A 19,204-nucleotide genomic window follows, 5' to 3' on the forward strand; every position below is an offset into this window, starting at 1 on the left:
AGGGAACCCCCACCCTGATCTGGCACACCCTTCAGGGCAAATCAGCTGGCCCCCAACTGTGCACCAGGCCTCTATCCTACCTAATAAAAGATTAATATGCAAATTGACCATCAATCCAACACACAAGATGGCTGCCCCCATGTGGTCAAAGATGACTGCCCCCATGTGGACACAAGATGGCCACCACAAGATGGCCAGCAGGGGAGGGCAGTTGGGAGGGACCAGGTCTGCAAGGGAGGGCAGTTGGGGGTGACCAAGCCAGCAGGGGAGGGCAGTTGGGAGGGACCAGGCCTGCAAGGGAGGGCAGTTGGGGGTGACCAAGCCTGCAGGGGAGGGAAGTAAGGGGTGACCAGGCCAGCAGAGGAGGGAAGTTAGGGGCGACGAGGCCTGCAGCAGAGAGCATTTTGGGGGAACCCAGGCCTACAGGGGAGAGCAGTTTGGGTTGACCAGGCCTGCAGGGGAGGGCAGTTAGGAGTAAACAGGCTGGCAGAGGAGCAGTTAGGCATCAATCAGGCTGGCAGGGGAATGGTTAGGGGGTGATCAGGCTGGCAGGCAGAAGCGGTTAGGGGCAATCAAGAAGGAAGGCAGGCGAGCAGTTGGGAGCTAGCAGTCCTGGATTGTGAGAGGGATGTCCGACTGCCCGTTTAGGCCCGATACTACTGGGATCGGGCCTAAACGGGCAGTCGGACATCCCTCGAGGGTTCCCAGATTGGAGAGCATTCAGGCTGGGCTGAGAGACAACCCCCGTCCCATGCACGAATTTTGTGCACCGGGCCTCTAGTATACTATATTTATCAATTCTAAGATGTATAATATAATATAATTAATATAAGATTACATAATAATAGTGCATCTCTACTAGTAAATTGATGATATCTGAGGTTCCTTAAAAAAAAGTATTTTGCTTATATTGCCTATTTTCTTTTTTTCCCTCAGTAGATTATAAGCTCTAGGAGAGCACAGCTTTTGTTTGCCTTTTTCATCTTTATAGTCCCACCACTTGGGATGTCATTGAATAAATTAATGACTGATTGGATATAGATTGCCTACTATGTGTCAGTATCTGTGGGAGTGAGGAATATAATACACATGGTCTTTGCCTCCTGGAGAAGGTGCAAATTAAATAAACAGACAAACAAGCACATAACTAAATGTGTAAAGTCACATGGGGAAGTTAGGAGAAGTGAAAATATTGAAGGTGCTGTGAAGAGAATAAATGAGGTGGTTTCCAAATTTAGATTGGAAAGTCAGAGATGACCTCTCCAATCTGATATCAGAATGATGATGGCAATGAGTCCAAGAATCCAGACTATTGTATTGCCTGGCACATATAACAGTCAATCTTGACCATCCTAGCCCAAAACATTTCTCCCATCTTGCAACAATGCATGGCACTTATTGTATCTGCTTGCATTTTTAGTTATACTTTTTTAGATATCGTTTTTGTCTGCCTAGATTACCAATGTATTTATCCTTCTTGTAGAATAGAAAGAGCACTGGATTAGGAGACAGTAGGCCTAGATGGAAGCTTTAGCTTTGCCCCTATTTTACAATTGGAAAGGTTTTATAAACTCTTCAGGCCTCATCAACTTTGCCTGTAAAATTAGAATCTTATATTAGAGAATCTCTAAGGACTCAGTGAGGTTTAAAATTTAAATTCTATAACTATCAGCCCCTTTTAACAAACAATAATTGAGGAACTACTATGTGCTAAGCCAGTGGTCGGCAAACCGTGGCGAGCCACATGTGGCTCTTTGGCCCCTTGCGTGTGGCTCTTCCACAAAATATCATGGCCTGGGTGAGTCTATTTTGAAGAAGTGGCGTTAGAAGAAGTTTGAGTTTAAAAAATTTGGCTCTCAAAAGAAATTTCAATCGTTGTACTGTTGATATTTGGCTCTGTTGGCTAATGAGTTTGCCGACCACTGTGCTAAGCTGCTAAACTTTCTGCATTGCACTGGAGGAATTAAGATGTAAGAAAGAAAAGAAAACACCATATGTCCATTTAAGGTGTTTATGATTTTGAGGAGGAGGCTGGTGCATTAATATATGCTTCAATATATGCAGCATAGAATTCCATTTAAAAAAAAAAAGATTTTAAATTGATTTTTAGAGAGAGAGATAGGGAGAGGAGGAGACAGCAACATAGATGTGAGAACAAAACATAGATTGGCTACCTCCTGCATGCCCCCTACCGGGGATGGAGGCCACAACCTGGGCATGTACCCTGACCGGAAATTGAACTGGCAACCGTTCGGTGCATGGGATGACACCTAACCAACTGAGCAACATCAGCCAGGTCTTCCCTCTGCTTTTAAATTTTCAACCACTATCATTGTCTTTCCTAAAGCCCATCTCTTAGTAAAGGCACTGAACTCTGCCTGCCACCAACTGATGGGACAAGTGGTCACATCAACTAGACACGCTTGCTTTGTATTTGAGAGGAAGCTTTGAGAGCCTAAGTTATTTCTAGGAAAGTAAGCATCTATATGCTCTTCTGGTCTTTCTGAGAATATTGGTTTTTGTTCTTAAATTTTTCCCTTCATAATTGCATGATAGCTGCTAAATTTCTTGGCATAGTATCTTAAACAACTGTATTAAAAAAGGCAACTTGTCTCAAAATCCTTTTGATCACAGAAAAGAATCATGTTCTTGTCCTATTTCCTCTATTTCTCACTCCAGTCTAAGCAGACTGCCCTTTAGGTCCCAGTGGCCATGGCTGGGGCACATGACCATAGTCTAAATGCAAGGGAGGCTGGGAAAGTATGTTCCTGGCATTTACAGTCTCCATATTGGATGGCAGATTCTCTGTGTGCTAAGGGGAGAAGCAGTGAACAGTGTGGTTGCTGGGTAAACCTCCAACTGTCTTCAAAACAGGAAAAGAAGAGTGGGGAGTTATTAATGGATCTCAAGCTCAGGCCCTGGCACAGTCCTTTGCTTTTTGAATTATAGGCATTCAACTGATATTTGTTGATTGTGGGATTATTGTAATGGAAATGGAAAAATCAATGTCAGGTCGGGCAAGTGACTAGCAAAATCAGTTTATTCTTTCCAGGCCATGACTGGATGGATGAAAATTTTTTAAAGTACGTCACTTGAATGAGTGACTGTTGATATTTCTCTCCTAGGTGGCTAAATTAAAATACTAATTCAACATCAGGAGAGGTAGTGGTGGTTTTTTAAAACCATGTCTAATTTGGCAACATTTATATAATCTAAAAGCAAATCAGGGAAAAGTCTGATTTCAATGGAAAAAGACCAGATCCTAGGAAATGAAGGTTTACTGAAAATAGCATGTGTGGGGTTCTAATGAAAAAAAAAAAAAGTGTAAGATGGCCTCAGACTATGGAAAAAGTCAGTAGGACCCTAATAAAGTACTCAGTGTCAATTGATTACACATGGAAACTCACAACAAGGAAGCAGAAGAGGGTACTACATTAGCCCAATTTTAAAAATTAACTATATATACAAGAACACATGAACATTTTTTAAAAAGTCCTTTGCTTTCCTCACAAGTATAAACACAACAGAAAGCCAAAATGTTGTCTTCTGACTAAAACAACAACAAAAAGAATATTGCATAGAGACTAAAAGAAGACCTCAGAGATATCAAATTCAATCTTTTTTTTTTTTAATTGAGTGATGTTAAGGCCCAGAGACACTGGCCATTCGTTTATTCACCGATTCAACAATTTATTGAGCTGCTAACATTTGCCAGGCACTGTGAGCATATGATCCATACTATACCTTTCTGAACATTTCTCCCAGGATCCTGGGATCCTGGGAATAGAATCTGGGTGGAAAGACCCTCCTCCACTTCACCACCCCCCGCCCCGCCCTGCCCCATCCGCCCAATGCCCAGAAGAATAGTATTTGGAGCTCATGAATTCTAATGGGGCTACACCTGATTCCCAGAGCTGCACTGTTTTGATTTCTTCCAAAGGGTTGGTAGTTCACTATTCTTTGATTTTTGAACTACCAGGTTCTTGTGATAAATTCCCTCATGTATGCAAGTTGGCTGGAGTAGGTTTCTGTGGCTATTTTACCTGCTATAGTAAATTATCTAAAAAGTTGATAGTGTCCTCTGATCACTTCAAAGGTTTGTGACAGTGTTACAGTCCAAAAATGTATTTTTAGCAAGCTCATTTTATTCCACAGAAATAGTCTGCAGGTCATTAACCAGCTGATGTTTCATCCCCAACAAGCTAAGCCCACATCCTAATCTCAGCATTTGGGAAATATTTTTCTCTGTCTACGTGGAAAGAAACATGTGAGCCACAGACTAATTTTTGCAACCCTCTGATGTCTGAGCTGCTAAAATTTGTTATGCACAGAATAGTTTTGTTATAAATATGGACTTCATAATAATTTCCATGAATGTTATCTACCATACACAAATAAATAAATTGCCTTTTCTGGTAGCTTTTAGAAATAGCCATGGAAGGGATGGTGACAGGTATATAATGCTTTAAATAAGTAGCTGTCATCCTGTTCCAGAAATAGCAAGTTCTTCCCACAAGGAGAAAGAGGCACTGATTGCATCGGCGCCAGTCTATGAGGTTTGGTTGAATGCTTTCAAGTGCAACCCCTTGATGAATCTGGCCCTAGACATCCTTGGGACGGTACTGTGTCTCCCTTACAAAGCTTGCCGGACTCCGAGAATAGCAAGGTTCAACAGGTTGGTGAAGTGATCGGAGTTGAATTAGGGCTTCACCATTTGATTTCCTTAATTGACTCAGTTAACTACCCTACGCCTGGAGATCTTTAACTAAAAAGTGGGACCAGTTATAGTGTCTATGTTCCAGCTGAATTATAAAGTATAAGCAAACAAATATGTGGATGATAGTCCTAGAGATGTTCACAAATACTCTGGTTCTCCACTCCTTCTAGGTGAGATTGAACTTTCTCTCCCTTGTGGGAGTAAGAGTGGCGGCCAAGTGACTGACTTTGGCTAATGAAATAGAAGCAAAACTGATACGTGTCACTTCTGGGAGGAAGTCTGCAAGAGCCAGGGTTAGATTCACAGATTCATTGTCTGTTCAGTAACATCAGTGTTCCAGATTGTGGCCTCTCCTTTCAGTTGGGGTCCTAGAGTGAGGGTGATGTGGTTCTGAGTCCCCAGGTGACCTGAAATAAGCCTCTGGAAGCCCAATATCAAGGTGTCATCAGGGTTGGGTTCTAGTGAGGTCTCACATCCTGAGTTGCAAATGGTCAGTTTTTTGCTATGTCCTCATGTGGCAGAGAGAGCAAGCTCTGGTGTTTCTTCCTATCCTTATAAGGACACTAACCCCATCATTGAAGTTCCACCCTCATGGCCTCATCTAATTACCTTCAAAAGGCTTTTCCTCCAAATACCATCCCATTGGGGTTAAGAGTTCAACATGTTAATTTTGGGAGACACAAATATTAAGTCTGTGACAATAATGTAGTGAGAACAATGGAACAATGGAGTCAGATATTCTGGGTTAAAATTTTCATTGGTCGCACTTGCTAACTATTAGGTTACTTAACCTCTTGTACCTCAATATCACCTATTAAAAATAGATTTTGCCTTGTAGAGTTCTTATAAGAATTAAGTGAGTTAATATGTGCTTGTAAGACATTCCTTAAGATGGATGTTTGTGTGTGGGGTACCTTGGGGATCCACATGAAAGTAAACCAAAACATTGGAATGCTTTGAGTTATTGAAAAGCCCTTATAGCACTCCTTTAAAGTGACATGCTAAAGATGATGCAATCTTGCTTCACAAAGCAGAGAAGATAATCCATTAGTTGTTTTAAAATGATTTCATATATATTTGTCCTTATCTTATCTCCTAATGACTTCTGACAATTAAATGTAACAACCCTCTAGGGATGCTCTTGGAGCCTTATTCAGTAAGTAAACACCAGAGTGTCACCCACATGTTACAATAAAAAAATTCTCAAAGAGAATTACATCAAAAACTTTCAGATATCTGGTCCCACACTCCCACCTGAAGCCATACTTCTTCTGACCTCTATTACCTTAGAATTAACTCCTACATTACTGCTTCCCACCCGACTCCCAGTTCATCCCCTTAATAGCTCCTGTACTGGTCAAACTGAATGTATTTGTTTGTTGCTAATACCATGATTCTACCTCCTACTCCTTCCTCATCAAGTGGCACCTGGTCAGTGATTCAAAACTTTTTATCCCTTGGTGGCCATATTTTCTTGAGTATAAAAGGTTATGCAGAGTTTAGGACCAAACTTATTGCCACTCATTTATTTGTTTATCTTCACTTTCTACCCAGTCAAACCACAAATTGGAAGGAACCAGACACTAAGTAGTGACATTTGAGGACTTTTCTGTAACTTCTCCTGGTTTCACTCAATGTTTGGCCCTAAGAGAGTTGAGTAAAGAGATAGTTCCATGCTCTGCTTTCTTCTTTACTCTCCAGGGTTGAGGGTACCTGCTCTTACCACCTCCCAAAGAGGAATGTGAGAATGAGTCATGTGATTTTCAAATTTGTATACCCAACCTGGGCCTTCCCTCTGAACTCTAGACTTAATACCTGCTTGGAAATGTTTAGTGGTCATCTCAAACTTGGCACATCCAAGGTAGAACTCTTATTTTCAACCTTTCCCCCTATTCATTTCCCAAAAGACAAAATAAAACAAGAAACAAACCATAAAACCCTTTTCTTCTAGTCTTCCCTAGGTCAGTAAACAATAGCTTGAGTTGCTCTGGCTAAAAAGCTTGCCATTATCTTTGATTCCTTTCTTTCTCTCATAGTCCACTTTTTGTACACGAGCAAGACCATGAGCTCTGCCTTCAGAATCCATCTACTTCCCAGCATGGTCACTACTGCAGCCCTACTCCTGGTCACTGATGCCTCTCACCTAGGTCACAGCTCTAGCTTTCTGTTTTCCTAGCTTCTACCCAATTTTCCTATATTAGTCACCTATTGATTAATAATAAATCACCACAATGTGGCTTAAAACAATATATATTTATTTATCCAATAGTTCTGTGAGTCAGCTTATCGGGGTCCTCTGCTTCACTTCAGGGAATCCAACAAGACTGCAATCATCTAAAGGTGTGATTAGAGAAAGATTCACTTCCATGCTTACATGATTATAGACAAGGTCAGTTCCTCAAGGGCTGGTGGACAGAGGGTCTCAGTCCCTTATTGGTTGCTGGACAGAGGCCACCTTCATCCACATTTCTTTGCCATATGGACTTCTCCAACTTTGTTTCTTGCTTCACCAAAATGCACAAGTCAAGAGAGCAATAAAGAGAGTCTTCTAGCCAAATGGAAGTAATAGTTTAGTATAACCTAATCACTGAAGCAATATCTCATCTCCTTTACCATATGCTGTTGGTTAAAACAAGTCACAGATTTTGCCCACACCCAAAAGCATGAATACCAGAAAGCAGGGACCATTGGATGCCATCTGAGAAGTTGCCTACTACATCCTCCTATAGTTTATTTTTCATGCAGTGGTCAAAGAGATACTTTAAAGCCTGAATCAGGTCATGCCATAACTCTATTTCAAACCTTCCAGTTCTTTCCTATTTAATTCAAATAGACTCCAGATTCTTCAAAATGTTGTTGCACCATTCACATTTTAAACCACTCTCCCTGTATCTTCTTCTAATTCCTCAAACCCACCCAATACTGCCCCATCTCAAGGCCTTTGCACTGTGATTCACTGTGCCTGAAGTCATCTTGTCCCAGATACATCTGTGACCTGTCCACCTTTCTCTTAATTCAGGCTTTTGCTTCAACATCATGTTTTGAGAGAGACCTTTCTGGACCATGCTATCTACAAACAGAAATTCCTTCATTGTTCCCTGCCTCCTTATCCTTCTTTATTTTTATTCTCAATATTATTTTTTAACTACTTAAAGTATGATATGCCACATTTAATTGACTGCTTTTCACCACTAAAATTAATGCTCCATGGAGCAAAGACTTTGTTTATTTTGTTCATGGAAAATATATAAAATGACCTACTTGGTAAAATAAAGGGTAAATTAGGATAAATACAAGTACATCAGAAGGAAAAAAAGAGTTCAGATTTCCTCTAATAATTAGCCTCTAATCATCCAAAAGTATAGACCAAAGTACTATGTTCTGATCACTGGAGAGAGGTGCATCTTCCTTTAATTAAGATGAAATTCCTTGAAGAACACTCAGTCCCTTTACTGCTATCTCATCAAGCAGCTGTCTATCACTAACTCAGTTTTCTAATTGCCTTGTTCCTAGGAAAGTCCACAAAAGGAAAGTTATTAGACATGTGTGTTCTGATCATTAGATGTGTTCATTCTCACTGTTTTCAGTATCTTCCTTACTAATTAGTAAAGTGACATTCCTGTTTATAAGTTAGCATCGCAGCTATAAAGTGTAGGGATACTTAGAGAATCAAATTTATGAACCTGAAAAGCCAAATCCTCAAACTCTTCACCATCATCTTCTTCCAGAGGGTGGCAGCCATGATGAAACTCATCTAGAAAAGTTATTGGTCTTACCCATTGTGATCATTCCGTAGTCCAGGGAGGCACATACATTTTGAGAATGGTTATATTCAAGTTCATATTTGTTTAGCTGCAGCAATTATGGAGCTTTGAAATTAACCTAAATGAGCTTAAGTTTTATAGTTTGTTACTGGGGAAAAAAAGGAGACATTTCTGTGGCATTGACCACAAAGTTTACTTTTAATGGACAAATTTTCATTTAGTGAACTGCAGCAAAACAACACACAAATACTGAAGACATTTTTCTCTCAGTAGCTGTCTAATAAAACCTAAACTGGCCAACTTCCATGCCCTTCAGGACTCCAGAATTACTACAAACAGGAAGTTAACATTTCCATAGCAATAACAATTCTGTAATAAAAGCTGAAGAGAAACAATAAAACAGAAGGTCAGGATACAAGCAATTTACATTTTATTAACATCCTAACACTACATCAGAACTGATTTTGAATATTAAAATGGAGTCAGAGTATAATTAGAAAATAGCATTTGTAATCAAATGACATTTTTTCATTTTGAGGAATGACTTTGCTCTGGTCTTGCAGGAAGTTACAAACTTATATAGCATTTCTAAATCCCCTCAACTTATAAATTCTGCTGTGTTATCTCATGGGTAATTTTGGCCAAACTAGTTTCTCTATTTCTGGTGTAAATGTTTTTATATTTTTTTGGTGTTGTTTTTTGTTTTCGTAGAAAAGCAATGTGAATCATTGTGTTGTTCATTTGTTCATAGTCACTCCATTATCATGAGACAACATATACTCTAATGAATAATAAACACAGTGATTTTGAAGCAAGTCAAGTGAATTCTTTCAGACATCCCTTATAAGCCAACAGGTGACAGATTGTCCTTTGGGCAAGGACCTAGCTAATAATTAGTAAAGTTTCCTCAATTTCCCAGTACTTAGGCCTTTCTTTTCCAAACTATTGAACATTTCTTTTCTCTAACAGTGAAAGATGGAGGTGATTTCCTAAGAGAGTGATAAGATTCTTCAACATTGCATAGTAGGATGAACTAAATGTCAAGTTGAGACATAAGGGATATGTGACCAGGATGAACCAGGGTTGAGGCCAGAAGAGGGAGAAGAGACTGTTTAGTTCTGTAAACCATGAATTTGTTATCGTAACCTTGAGTTGAGCAAGCTTCCGGGGTTGTCTATCCTTGATAGATGATGGGTTTATAAGCGGATAAACGTGGCTAACAATTGGAACACTGATTCAAATAATTGAAAGTCTTCTTATTGTCAAGGAATCTATCTTTCATTAATTATCCATTTTCTTTAAATAATTGTAAATGCCTTAATAGTAGTGTCTAAGGTTTCTAAGCCTTCCATTCCTTTAAAAATGTGTTGAGCACCAAATAAGATCCAAGTAAATGCTCGTCCAAGGATAACTCTTTTATTGTCCCATGACACCCCTTGTTGCTGAAATGTGACTTCGATGTGGGACATTAATACTAATTTTGAACATTTAGCTGTAATTATATACTCTGAAGTTTACACACAATCCATAGGAAAATATCTTTTTATAAATCTGCATCCTGGCCCTAAGTGTCCCCACTTAACTGGGTTGACAAGTGTGTTTTAATATGTCACAATGCTGATGAGATTGAAGAATAGGCTATTCAATTTAAGTGGAAGCCTGATAACCAGGAAAATAGTAACATGACTCTCCTTTGACTCCAGTTGTGATAAATGTATATATTCATACTTAAAATCGACAAATTACTTTTCTTAACATAGTCCTAAGGGGGTTAAAACTAGCAAATGCTATGCCAGTCTCAAAGTCCTGTTATTTCAGTGTACTGAGCACTGGCAGGAAATTGTGTAAATGGAATGCTGCCCTCTTATGGTTCCAGAAATTTTTCTAGGGCCAAACATGGAATCCCAGGCTCTAGTTAGGGCAATTAAGAGAGAGTTTTAAGAACTGGAGGAACCTGGACATATAAGGCACACTTTGATTTTACAAATTACAAAATGGAGTTGCATGGAGGCAACTCATTCCAAGTTCATATATCTAGACAATATCGAGGCAAAGATAGAACCCACTCCATTGTTTTATCAATTCTAATAAATATTTGAATGCAGTTTTAATTTCTGTTTTCATCATTGAGGTATTTCAAGAGAAATCCCAAACATCCATTTTTTTTTTTTTATCAAAGGGAGTTGTAATAAGGCTAATTGTACTAAGTCAATATGGTGTCAAAACTTCTCAAATGTTATAGAAGACTTTTCCATTTTATCAAATCAGAAAATTTGGAAAGTTTTCAAATATCATACTAAAAAATTTCCAGTTTTCAGGACATTTTTACTTATATTCTCCCAAGATCACTCTTAATATTATTTATCATTCAAGGCATCATAGAACCAGTTGAATACTTATGCAGTACATGGAAATCTGTCCAGCATTAGATAAAAGCATTTTTTCCTTAAAACATCCCATCTCTTCCAAGATAACCATTTGTATTTGTATTTTTTCCCAGACTTTTTTTTAATTTAAATCAGCTTTACTGAGGTTTAATTTACATATTATAAAATGCATACATTTTAGTGTACAGTTCAATGGGTTTTGACAAATGTCTGCACTCATGTCACCATCATCAGAATCAAGATATAGAATATATACATCACCCAAGAAAGTTTCCTTGCACCTGATCTCAGTCATTCTCCCCACTCTGCTCCCAGGTAACCATTATCTGATTTTTGTCTAAACTGTAAATATTAGATTTGCTTTATGTAGACCCTCATATGTAAGAAATTATGAAGTAGGTATTCTTGTATATCTAGCTTCTTTCATTTAGCATAGTAGTTTTGAGATTCATCATTGTTTTGCATGTCAGTAGTTTGCTCCTGTTTATTTCTGAGTAGCATTCATTAGTATGGATGTTCCACAGTATTTATCTTCTCACTAGCTATTGGATATTTGGGTTGTTTCTAGTTGTGTTTTTATTATTATTATTATTATTATTATTATTATTATTATTATTAGGGGAAACGCCCTGCCGTGAAAATTCATGTAGAAGTTGTGTGTGATATGTTTTTATTTCTCGTAGGTAAATACCTAGAAGTACAATTGCTGGGTCATATGATAAGTGTATGTTTAACTTTATAAGACACTGCTCAACTGGTTTCCAAAGCAGCTATTTGATTTTACATTTCCTCCAGCAATGTATGAGAGCTTCAAATTCTTGCCACTTCTTGGTATCATCAGTATTTTTATTTTACTTATTCTAATGGGTAGTAGAAATTTCTCATTTTGGTGGGGGTTTTAATTTGCATTTGTCTGATGAGTAATGATGTTGAGCATCTTTCATTGCCTATCAACCCTTCAAATATCTTTTTTTAATGATGCATCTGGCTAAATCTTTTGCCTATTTAAAAAATTTGGATTTGCAACTTATAATTGAGTTGTAAGTGTTCTCTATGTACTCTAGATGCTGATCCTTTGTCAGCTCTATGTGTAGTCAATATGTTTTCCAGGCTGTGGCTTGCCTTTTCATTTCTTTGATGATGGTTATGAATCCCACGTGCTGTAGATAGAATATTTACATCCCTCCTAATTCATATGTTGACATAGTAATCCCAAAGGTAATGTATTAAGGGGTGGGCCTTCTGGAGGTGATTAAGTCTTAATGGTGGAGACTTTTAAAAGCGATTAGTTCTTTTATAAGAGAGGCCTGCCCTAGCTGGTTTGGCTTAGTGGATAGAGTGTTGGCCTGCAGACTGAAGGGTCCCGGGTTCAATTCCAGTCAAGGCCACATGTCTAGGTTGTGAGCACAGTCCCCAGTGGGGGGCATGCAGGAGGCAGCCGATCAATGATTTCCTCTCATCATTGATGTTTCTCTCTCTCTCTTCCTTTCCCTTCCTCTCTGAAATCAATAAAAATACCCAAAAATAAAAACATAAAAATAAAAGAGGCCTGAGAAAGATCTCTTGCTTCTTCCACAATGTGGGACACAGGGAGAAGATGCTACCTATGAGAAAGTGGGTCCCTACCAGACTTGATCTGCCAGTGACTTGATCTTGGAGTTTGCACCTCCAGATCTGTGAGGAATAAATGTTTGTTGTGTATAAGCCACCCGGTTAATGGCATTTTTGTTATAGCAGCTTGAGTGAAGTAAGATACCATGCTATTATTTTTTTTTAAGCACTGCACCCTCCTCTCACTGATCAGTATCCTGTTTTAAGACATCTTTTGGCAATTGAGCCTTCCAAAATGTGGCTTTCATAAATGTCCACAATCCTAGTAGGTATTCCTTTCTCTTCTAAAACATCATAAGTATATTATTTAATTACCAAAATATGTATGTAAAACTCAAGAATAGGGACTCACTGTATAGCTTATATAATTTGGAAAATTATTTTTTAAAATTACAAGCCTCTCTGTCTAGATCTTGTCTTAATATTTTTAAAAAAGGAGGATGGATTTGAATTTCTCATTCTCTGCCATAAATAAAAGGGCAAAATTAACATGGAGGAATATGTAAAAACACTATTTCTCTCCACAAAACCTTCAAATGTCACGTTAGGAGATAGAGCTTCAAAGGGAAATAATTTGTTCCAGGAACACAATTTTTCATTTAAACACAATCTTCATTTTGGAGAGAAAACAAATGGGTGCAATATGACCCCGAGGACCTCATGCCCACTCTTGTACCACAAGTGCCATGTGAAACCATGAAAGGAACCACATCAAGGCAGATTAGCCACTGAGAACTTCAAGGCAGTCACTTCAGCCACGCATGATTTCTCTGTGGACCTTTGTTAGAAAAGCACGCTCAGTGGCCCAGAGCTAGTGGGAAAAGTCATCAAGTCAGAAGTCATTTTTTGAAATGACACTAAGAAGCAGGAAATGCCATCAGTTTTATAGACTTAGAGCTTTCTCTCTATAAGGGAATAAAAAAAGCATGATGCTGCTCAGTGTACTTAAAGCCATTATCCTTTTCACAAATTGGACACTTTTTCATTCTCTCCTTTCAGCCTAAGAAATAATTTTTAATTAATTTGTTTTTATTTTTACTCTTTGATGCAGTCATGTGCCCAACAACAAATCACATATACAATGGAGGCTTCATAAAATTATAATGGAGCTGAAAAATTCCTATTGCCCAGTGACATTTTGGGCATTGGAATGCTAAAGCACAATACATGAATCACGTGTTTGTGGGGAATGCTCGTGTGTAAACAAACCTCCTGCACTGCCCATCATATAAAAGTGTAGCACATGCCATTGCAGTAGTAGGCTATCCCATCCAGGTGTGTGTAAGTGCCCTCTGTGATGGTTGCACAGTGATGAAATTGCCTAATGATGCATTGCCCAGAATATATCTCTGTCGAGGGGTGCATGGCTATAATAGAATAAATATGCTTTTTTGGGAGCATTTAAAACATTTCTGGAACTTCCCTTATATTATTTATAATCTAGAAATTAGTGTTGTGTAGTGTGTTAAGAGACTAGGCAGTAAAGCCACACTGCCTAGAATGGCTTCTCAACTGTACCACAACTGGTTATGTGACATTTGTCAAATATCCACCTCCCTGTCCTAGCTGTGTGCTCATTCATTAACTAAAGGATTGCAGGCTTGATTCCTGGTCAAGGCACATACCTGTGTTGCAGGTTCAATCCCTGACCCTGGTTGGGGCACATGCAGGAGGCAACCGATCGATGTGTTACTCTCAAATTTATGTTTTGATGTTTTTCTCTCTCTTTCTCTCTCTCTCTCCCTCCCTCTCTTCCACTCTCTCTAAGAATAAATAAATAAATGGAAAAAATATCCTCAGGTAAGAATTAAAAAAAAAAAATACCTCCCTGTGTTTTGGTTACTTCAACTTGAGAATAGTGAATTAATACCTTTTTATCAAGTCACTAGAGTCCCGGTGCATGAAAATTGTGCACTAGGGGAAGGGGGGGACTTTCAGCCCAGCCTGCGCCCCCTCGGAGTCCGGGAGCCCTTGGGGGATGTCTTACTGCCGGCTTAGGACTGGGAAGTGCAGGGAGCAGCCCTAAGCCGTCAGTCAGACATCCTTAGCGCTGCTGTGGAGATGGGAGAGGCTCCTGTCACCACCACTGTGCTCGCCAGCCATGAGCCCGGCTTTTGGCTGAGAGGCACTCCCCCTGTGGGAGCACATTGACCACCAGGGGACAGCTCCTGTGTTGAGCGTCTGCCTCCTGGTGGTCAGTGCGTGTTATAGCAACTGGTCGTTCCACTGGTCGTTCCACTGTTCGGTGGGTCCACTGTTCAGTCGATTTGCATATTACCCTTTTATCATATAGGATGGCAAGAACTGAATGAGATACAATAAGCAAATTTCTCACAGTCCTCCCTGGTATAAATTAATACCAACAAAGAATATCTATTCAAATCCTCATATCAACCCCATGAGGTAGATGTGCATTCTATGGATAAGTATGTTGAGACCTTGAGAGAGAAAGTCACTAGCACAAGATTTTTTAAAAAATATATTCTATTGATTTTTTACAGAGAAGAAGGGAGAGGGACAGAGAGTTAGAAACATTGAAGAGAGAAACATCGATCAGCTGCCTCCTGCACACCTCCCACTGGGATGTGCCCACAACCAAGGTACATGCCCTTGACTGGAATCGGACCTGGGACCCTTCAGTCCACAGGCCGATGCTCTATCCACTGAGCCAAACCGGTTAGGACACTAGCACAAAATTTTACAAATGGTGGAGACAGAATGCAAATCCCCTGGAGTCTGGAGACAAAGCCCTGGCTCTACCCACTCATTGAAATCGATTATTTTGTAACCTTTTCATATTACTGTCTTTTGCCTTTACACTTGGATATAAACTCCAGGAAGGCAGGAGCAAATAAGTTTTCTTGTGTGGCTCAGTTCAGTGCCCTGGAAATACATGTTAAATATTGCTGAAAGAGGGAAAATTGACATTTATAAAGCACTTGAGAAAATTCTGCCAGAAACTATGGCCAGACACTCAGATAAATTACATTTATATTTTATCTTTCTAAAAATCTCAACAGGCAGGTGTTAAAATCACTGTTTTACAGGTGTTTTCCAGATGTTGCCTAGAGGATGAATTTTTCTTTCTTCTGACTATGCATTTTCCTTGTGGGATGCACAGTGGTTGGGAGCAGGATTTTAAAGGCAAATGAAACTTGGTAAGAAACCTGATTCTGCTACCGACTGAAGTATGTGATTTTCAGTTATTAAACTCTGAGTTTCATCTGTAAAACGCAAGTAGTAAATACAGCCTATCTCAATGGATAATTGTATTAAATGAGACAACACACAAAGTCTTCTATTGGAATCACAGTGAGCTGTCAATCAGTGTAAGGTATTGATATTGTTACTGTTGTCACGATTAATATGAATTTCAATAGTCAGTTGAAGTGAAAGAACCTTTATTCATCTTTAGCCTGACTGTCAGTTTTTGCTTTAAACTGAGAAATATCCTTCCTAAAATGGAAAGGCTTCGGGGGTCAATTATACAGGTAATTGAATTAGTTTAAACAATTCCACTGGACAGTGCCTGTCCAAAATGATCATTGTTTCTGTAAAACAGTTGGTAGAACTGTTTTAAATAAAACAGTAAAAATACCACTTTCTGACTACAGTGTTGCCTAAAACTTTATCGGAATAGACAGCATGTGATGTGCAGATAGAAATCTGTATGCAAACAGTTTCTTCTCAAGCGAAAGGATCTGACCTCAGAAAGGACCGTGAAGCCAACCTATTGAGATTTTATCACCATTTGTTCATTGCACTTCACAAGTTCAAAATCTCTTGGGGAGGAAAACTTCACACATAATATTTTTATCTCCATCTACTTTTAGAAACTATGATAAACTACCTTTGATCCAGAATGATCAGTAAAGTGAAAGTGCTAGTTATAAATTAATAATATTATCCAATTTCTGAAATTAATTAAAAGCTAGAATAGTCATATCAAACATTATACTGTAAATAGTATACATAACTTTAAACTTTCGGTGAGTAAAATGTTGTCTTTGACTGCTAGGGTTCTGCTGTTACCATTATGAACTTTAATTGTTATGACAATATGAATTTCAGTACAAAGTAAGGAAGATTTTTTCAGAGAGAGAGCAGTTCCAAATTGAAAGGGATCATGCTGAAATGTTGTTGTTTTTTTTAAACATTCTAAACAATGTTTTAGTTTTTATTTTATTTTTTTGTTAATCCTCACCCGAGGATATTTTTCCATTTATTTTTAGATAGAGTGGAAGAGAGAGGAAAGGACAGAGAGAAACATCAATGTGAGGACCCAGGCCAGGGAGGAGCCTGCAATGAAGGTATATGCCCTTGACTGGAATCAAAGCTGGACCCTTTGGTCCACAGGCTGATGCTCTATCCACTGAGCCAAACTGGCTAGGGCCATGCTGAATTTTTGTGGGTTCCCATTGCGGAGAGACTCAGAGGCTGCAGGATTGCTTGCGTGGAAGGTTGCAAAACAAATGTTAGTGTAGGATGAGGAGTTCCAGAATTCAGGTTATTCAGAGCTGATTACATTTGTCTCCTAGGACTTCCGTAACAGAGCTCCACAGACTGGGTGGCTTATATAACAGAAATTTATTTTCTCCAGTCACAGATCAAGGTGTTGTCAGGGTTGATTTCTTTGAGGCCTCTGTCTTTAGCTTGTAGATGGCCATCTTCTCCCTGTATCTTCACACACTCTTCCCGCTGTATGTGTCTGTGTCCGAGTCTCCTCTTTTCATAAGGACACCAGTCATATTGGAGGAGGTCCAACCCTAAACCTCATTTAACTTTAAACACCTCTTTGGAAACCCTATTCCAAATACAGTCACGTTCTTCAATGGGGGGTCAGGACTTCAACATACGAATTTGGGGGCAGGGACACACAATTCAGTCCATCCCACTGGTTTGAAGGAGAATCACTTGGGGGCCCTGGTCAAAGATTCGTAACTCCTCAGCTCCACTCTTGAAGAAGGATTTAGTAGGTCATGGGGGTTGCATTTTTTTTTAACAAGTGTCACATAGGAGTTGTTCTTTCACAAGTAGCATAAGATCTATCTCAAGCTGGCTCAATCAACATAGAAAATTTGTTAGCTTACACAATTGGACATTTCAGGATTGAGGTTTTGGGGGTGCCTTGATTAGGAGCCTAACTGATTCTATAGCATGACACCATGGTGTACACGGTACTATAACAGCCGGCTCCTTTTACATTTCTTTCATCTGCTTTCTCAGCTTCGCCTTCGTTTCTCAGTCCCCTCCAGGTTGAAAGGTAGCTTGACCCAGCCCCTCTGTCTACAGAGGTTCATATTTAGTGGAATTGAGGGTAAATCTGGTTAACTTTTTATCTGTAGGATAGTAAAATGAATGCTAAATGGCAAAAAATGAGATCTTAAGTGGCAAAATAGAGAAGGGCTAAAAAGAGAGTGAACTTCTGTGTTTTTTGGGTAAGGTTGTCAAGTGACCTAAAACAAAAGATACAAAGTGTACAGTTATACCAAATATAATTCAAAGTCAACTATAGCAGCAGATTAATAACATTGATAGTGTTTATTGAGTGCTTGCTGTGTGCTAGCCTCTGTGCTGAGTGCTTTGTATGTCTTTAGGGTCACTTTAGCATGACCACGGTACGGACAGGGGAACTAAGCCTCCCAGAGGCTGGCGCTTGCCGAGATAGTTAAGCCAGTGAAGGAGGTAGAGCTGAGATGCGGGTCTCCGCACTGGTTTTAAATGTCCTGCTTCTAAATGTAAATATTTTGGCTGTCTCCTTAATATACTAGCTGTCGCATTAGTGCTCTCTCTTTCTTAAAAAAACTAATTAATTATTTCTTGTAATTAATTTATTTCTGTTTTATTGAGGTAAAACTGACATACAGCACTGTATAAGTTTAAGGTGTGCAGCATAATAACTTGATTTACAAATAGTATGGAATGATGACCACAATAAGTTTAGTTTATCATCCATCAGCTCATATAGATACAAAAAAAAAATGCTTTGATGTTTGTGATAAGAACTTTTAGGATCAATTCTCAATAACAGCTTTCAATGTACCATATAGCAATGTTCACTATAGTCAGCATGTTGTATGTTACATCCCAGGATTAGCTCTCCCGCAGAGCTGGCCTCAGTCAAATATCGGCAGTTCTGATATGACAGCATGTCGGGGATGAATGGGAAGTGCTATTATCTATATATATAAAAGCCTAAGGACCGTTGCAACCAAACGACCGGAACGACCAGTCGCTATGATACCCACTGATGCTCAATGCAGGAGCTGCCCCCTGGTGGTCAGTGCGCTCCCACAGCCAACCTCCCGCGGCCAGCCAACCTCCCATGGCCCCTTCCCCTGGCCAGCTGGCCCCCGATAGGCCTCGATCGCCAGCCAGGCCAAGGGACACCATCTATGCACAAATATGTGCACTGAACCTCTAGTGTATTATAATTATCTATGAGTCCTAGAAAGACTGCTGTCTGACTTTAGTTTGCAAAGTTATCTTCCAAGCTCAATATACGGTGATCATAGCACTGGCCACCGAAGTCTTCAGAAGGAGATGACTTATGAATTCATTTCAAAAAGAACCCCAAAGTGCTTTAATTATCTTTTACTGATGCTATGAGTCCTGCCTAATGACTAGTTCACTTGACAAACAGCAACCAGCAGACTGAGGGGCCTAACGAACAACGTTGCAAAGCCACTGTTCACTGGCGTGCTGTCTGCATTCAGCTACGTCTA

Source organism: Plecotus auritus (genome assembly GCF_963455305.1).
Source record: "Plecotus auritus genome assembly, chromosome: 11".
Lineage (NCBI taxonomy): Eukaryota > Metazoa > Chordata > Mammalia > Chiroptera > Vespertilionidae > Plecotus > Plecotus auritus.